Source organism: Rhodnius prolixus, unplaced genomic scaffold (assembly GCF_049639745.1).
Source record: "Rhodnius prolixus isolate KJV_2025 unplaced genomic scaffold, Rpr scaffold_5, whole genome shotgun sequence".
Taxonomy (NCBI): domain Eukaryota; kingdom Metazoa; phylum Arthropoda; class Insecta; order Hemiptera; family Reduviidae; genus Rhodnius; species Rhodnius prolixus.
Genome location: NW_027411624.1, coordinates 22,073,830 through 22,079,829, shown reverse-complemented (window position 1 = coordinate 22,079,829; position 6,000 = coordinate 22,073,830). Strand labels below are relative to the sequence as shown.

Genomic DNA, 6,000 nt, shown 5'->3' with positions numbered 1-6,000 from the left:
TGATCCCTTCCGAATAATAGGATTTGTCCAAGTCTGAAAAATAGCCATTCGTTTCTGCAATCACCTCCTCGTTTGAATAAAATCTTTTTCCCGCCAGCCATTTCTTCATATTGGGGAACAAATAGTAGTCCGAGGGAGCCAAGTCTGGAGAATAGGGGGGATGTGAAACGAGTTGGAACCCTATTTCCATTAATTTTGCGACCACAACTGCTGAGGTGTGAGCTGGTGCGTTGTCGTGATGGAAAAGGACTTTTTTGTGGGCCAATCGTGGGCGTTTTTCTTGCAGCTCGGTTTTCAAACGATCCAATAACGATGAATAATATGCACCTGTAATAGTTTTACCCATTTTCCAGATAGTCGATGAGGATTATTCCTTGCGAATCCCAAAAGACAGTCGCCATAATCTTTCCGGCCGAAGGAACGGTCTTCGCCTTTTTTGGCGCAGATTCCCCCTTGGTAACCCATTGTTTAGATTGTTCTTTGGTCTCAGGAGTGTAGTGATGTATCCATGTTTCATCCACAGTGACGAAACGACGCTTAAAGTCCAGCGGATTCTTCTGGAACAGCTGCAAACCGTCCTTGCAACACTTCACATGATTTCGTTTTTGGCCAAGCGTGAGCAATCGCGGCACCCATCTTGCGGATAGCTTTGTCATGTCCAAATGTTGATGCGAAATATTATGTACCCGTTCATTCGAGATGCCCACTCTATCTCTATGGTGCTATCTCTCTGACTTTGCACGGACTTTTCAAACGACCCTCGTAAGAGTACAAAAGCTACTTCACAGCCGACATTCTGGATGAAAATCTGGGAATTTGACCAGAAATAGACTTCAAATCATCTTTGAAAAGAAGCAGTTCGACAACTGGTAAGTTAAAAGACTATAAAAAGTAATGAAAAGTAATTGCCTATTTTTTCAGGCGAGCTTTACGTCAAACTATGAAATCATGGACGGAGGCGACTAGCAAACATACTTAACTGTAAATTTCTTTTATTAACCATTAAATAAAATCCAAGGCCTAAGACCGGGAATTGAACCCAGTACCAACAATACATTATTAGCTTTACAGGTCTCGCCTCTTAACCGCTCGGCTACCGTGGCGCCTATTAAAAAAACTATAATTTATCAAATTTGTAATTTTGACTATGCGTACTATAACTTGAGTACTTTTCAAAGCATTTTTTTTATTTTTAGTATCAAACATTCACTTAATACTGTTGATAGAATGATGACAAATTTTATGTTTTTTAAAGAATTTACCTATTTTTTTTGCCCCCAGAACTGTAAGGACGAATAAAGAAAGCTAAATATAGATTCAGTAACCACTGAAACAAGTGTCTTTCTTTCAACACATTACTCAAAAGATACGTATGTATTTCTATCATTTGACATATGAGCCGTTCACTGCACAACACGATTAACTCCAAAAATCAAAAAAAGTGAAGAAATGCAATGAAATAATGCACATTTTTTTTTTAAATTCCATTTACAATATAAATTACAATAAATTTACTGTTATCACACAGCGCCTTCTAATGAATTTTAGTTGAATTATTGCAACGATTAACATTAGAGCATAAAGTTGATCAAAATGGCTTCAGAAATAAATGATTTATTTATTCAATGGCCAAACAAAATTTGTCGTTTAATGGTTTTAATATTTTATTATTTGTGAAATTTATTATACGAGGGTCGTTTGAAAAGTCCGTGCAAAAATAAAAACTACTTAATTTTTTGGGGTAAAGCTTTTTTATTTTTCAACATAGTCTCCTTTTAGGCTTATACACTTCGTCCAACGCTGCTCTAGTTTGTTGATCCCTTCCGAATAATAGGATTTGTCCAAGTCTGAAAAACAGCCATTCGTTTCTGCAATCACCTCTTCGTTTGAATAAAATCTTTTTCCCGCCAGCCATTTCTTCATATTGGGGAACAAATAGTAGTCCGAGGGAGCCAAGTCTGGAGAATAGGGGGGATGTGAAACGAGTTGGAACCCTATTTCCATTAATTTTGCGACCACAACTGCTGAGGTGTGAGCTGGTGCGTTGTCGTGATGGAAAAGGACTTTTTTGTGGGCCAATCGTGGGCGTTTTTCTTGCAGCTCGGTTTTCAAACGATCCAATAACGATGAATAATATGCACCTTTAATAGTTTTACCCTTTTCCAGATAGTCGATGAGGACTATTCCTTGCGAATCCCAAAAGACGAAAGATTGTTCTTTGGTCTCAGGAGTGTAGTGATGTATCCATGTTTCATCCACAGTGACGAAACGACGCTTAAAGTCCTGCGGATTCTTCTGGAACAGCTGCAAACCGTCCTTGCAACACTTCACACGATTTCGTTTTTGGTCAAGCGTGAGCAATCGCGGCACCCATCTTGCGGATAGCTTTGTCATGTCCAAATGTTGATGCAAAATATTATGTACCCGTTCATTCGAGATGCCCACAGCACTAGCAATCTCACGCACCTTCACTCTTCTGTCATCCATCACCATATCATGGATTTTATCAATGATTTCTGGAGTAGTAACCTCAACAGGGCGTCCAGAACGTTCAGCGTCACTTGTGCCCATATGGCCACTCCGAAAATTTTGAAACCACTTATAAACTGTTCTAATCGAAGGTGCAGAGTCACCATAATGTTTATCAAGCTTCTCTTTAGTCTCCTGAGGCGTTTTGCCTTTCATAAAGTAGTGTTTAATCAACACACGAAATTCTTTTTCGTCCATTTTTTGAAAATCACTCGACTTCCTCGATTCAAACGAATGCCAAACACAAAGAAATAGACCGATCTGGCTGAAACTTGGTTTGTGTTCTTCCAAGAGATGCTACTAACTAAACATAACCTCGATACGCGCCAGTAGTGCTATCTCTCTGACTTTGCACGGACTTTTCAAACGACCCTCGTAAATACAGAAAGCTATGACTGAACCAAGTGCTTTGACACTTAAATTTAAGATATTTCAAAATGTAGAGTTAATCGGCACATTTAATATTTGTCTAAACTTAATTGCAGGTCTTAATCACAGAGAATAAAAAGTGGAATAACGATTTTACTGAAGACAGTCTTCTTTAATCTTTTAACAGCTGAAACGATGGCGTTAACAGGAAGTCAAATGAGCTTTCAAAAGAAAGCTGCCTTCTTTTTTTCCTTTTTTGAAGATTGAAAAATTTAATACAAAACAAAAAAAAAGTTAAGTACATAATTAAAATTGAATTAGTATTGAGCAATAAGATAGCTGTTACAGTCTTGCGTTACTATAAAGAGAATCATTTACACAGACATCTTCGTAGTTTTCTATTTAGAGAGTGACAAATTACTGAAGGCTTGCCAGAGCAAGAATGGATGTCCGCAGGGAGGTTTGAGAGTAAGACATCCCCTTCCAATTCTTAGCTACAAAACATTCTGCTTGAGTTCATCCCGTTTTCTGGTAAAAGTAAATTCAAATTTAACTATTGTCACTCACTAACTCTTTAAGACGAGGTTGCATTCCAACTTCAGTCTTCGTTCTTTACTTACTAACTATATTAAAAAAACATCGTACATAATGAAGAGAACTCTATTTTATTTTTTCTTTTCAAGTCATTGCTTTGTTTAGAAAATTCGTTCCACATTCCCATCTCATTTTATTTCTTAGATAATTTTATTCGAAAATCTAAAACATGTGACGTTCAAAAGAATTCTTAAAATACCTCAACACAATTTACATTTTAACAGAACTTTAAAAATAAAAAACAAAAACAAAAAACCTTCCAAAATAGAAGAAAAGGCTTAGAAAAACGCGCAGGCAGATATAAACTTTGAATATAAGATTAATGAGTAATGCATATATTTAATATATATAAGTATAGGCAACATATATTATAAATAATAGGCCGCTGGCTGCTATATTCTCATCCAACCATGCTTGTTGATAAGATCGTATCGAATTTTTCATTTTTGTCTTTGCCTTCTTTTAAATTCTTGACTAAATTCCAAGCATAACAATCTGTTGAAAGAAGATTTGAACTTTATAAAATAATTTTAAACATAAATTTTGAACGGACAGTCATTTTGTATTTCTACTTATCGTGAATTCCATTCTAAATTAAGCTAGCTCAGCTTGATTCGGGTGATCTTTTATAGTCCGATTAATCTGAAGCTTTTTCTGGATAATGATACCGAACCAGTAAGGGGAATGTTCAAGATGAGCACCTGGTTAAAGCAATGGATGATAAATTTGCTTTTGAACATCAACTACACGAGCGAAATAACTATATGTAATTCTTAAATTTTCTTGAATATTTTTCGACTCGTAGGAATTCCACTGAATATAGCATGAACGGTTGAACCCAGCACTCCACTATCTCATCCAGAAATCTTTACCTAACTGACAAAGACATTTTCAAATCATCCATGGCAAGTCTGCTGTCTCCATTTTGTGCACGCAGCAATATCGTAGGGTTCTAGCACCTCTACTCAGTAAACACAGCCGTCTTATACCTTCAGACTTCTTTATACCTTCACATTTACGTTCGCCGACGATGCTGCTATTCTCTCTAGACACACATTGACCCCTGAACACTCTTTGCGTTCTCTTAAGTTTCATTTTCCTGACTCTGAAGCCATTGATTTCAATTGGTGTTTAAAGATTAGCGTAGACAAATGAATGCATGGACTTTACCCTCAAACAAGTAACACATCTACCAGCCTTCTTTCATAAAAGACCTATTTTAGCGGTACCTTTGACTGTTCTTACAATAGAGACTTAGTTGGAACTCTAATACCAGGCATTGAACTAAATAAGTCCAGACTTGATTAACGATCTAAACTAACATTAAAGAATTATTGTCGGCTATCTACCTCTTTTTACGCCGATAAGGACTTACAACCTCAAACTACAATTAAAAGACACAACATGGACAGATTACAGAACTGTACAAATCCTTCTTCGAATTTCAAACACTCCTTTCTATGCCAGCAATTTAACTAACATAATCATACAGGCCTCAAGATTCTATTTATAATAGAACTTTCCAAATTTCTCTATACCAAAGTCCACCAAAACAAGATCTCAAAAGGCCAATCCTCTTGTAGCGAATCGATCCTTTAACCTTGAATTTTTGTTAAATCCTTAAAGATGGCTGAGGCACCGAGAAATGTTGATTTTTCACTGGACGAGTATACATCATGCTGATATCTATCCCCATTCATAACATTTATTAGTTGTACTGCAATGATGAAGGAAATTAATTAACAAATCTTTCTTGGAATTTAGGTTTTTTCCCTTTGAAAGGCAATGATGAAGGAAATTAATTAACATATCTTTCTTGGAATTTAGGTTTTTTTTCCTTTCAAAAGGCAATGATGAAGGAAATTAATTAACATATCTTTCTTGGAATTTAGGTTTTTTTCCTTCCGAAAGGCAATGATGAAGGAAATTAATTAACATATCTTTCTTGGAATTTAGGTTTTTTCCTTTCAAAAGGCAATGATGAAGGAAATTAATTAACATATCTTTCTTGGAATTTAGGTTTTTTCCTTTCAAAAGGCAATGATGAAGGAAATTAATTAACATATCTTTCTTGGAATTTAGGTTTTTTTCCTTTCAAAAGGCAATGATGAAGGAAATTAATTAACATATCTTTCTTGGAATTTAGGTTTTTTCCCTTTCGAAAGGCAATGATGAAGGAAACTAATTAGTTAACATATCTTTCTTGAAATTTAGGTTTTTTTCCTTTCAAAAGGCAATGATAAAGGAAATTAATTAACATATCTTTCTTGGAATTTAGGTTTTTTTCCTTTCGAAAGGCAATGATGAAGGAAACTAATTAATTAACATATCTTTCTTGAAATTTAGTAATTGTAAGTATTCTATAAACAAATTGTTATCTTTCCTAAAGTTTACTTATTCAATAAGAAAAATAATTGACAAATGGAAGGAGATATTGGTAGAGATGATGATGCACCACTTATCGCTTTCTGGTCTTGAATCAGGATTAAATACCTCCATTGTTGCGGT

At 35.4% G+C, this 6,000-nt stretch overlaps 1 long non-coding RNA gene across 1 annotated transcript in view; it reads left to right on the top strand.

Moving 5' to 3' along the window:
* Nucleotides 1-653: 653 nt before the first annotated feature.
* Nucleotides 654-6,000, top strand: part of LOC141458533 (uncharacterized) — a 42,907-nt gene continuing 37,560 nt past the window's right edge. Inside the window, exon 1 of the long non-coding RNA XR_012461045.1 lies at nucleotides 654-869. This is a non-coding gene — a long non-coding RNA (uncharacterized lncRNA). The remainder of the gene's footprint in view (nucleotides 870-6,000) is intronic.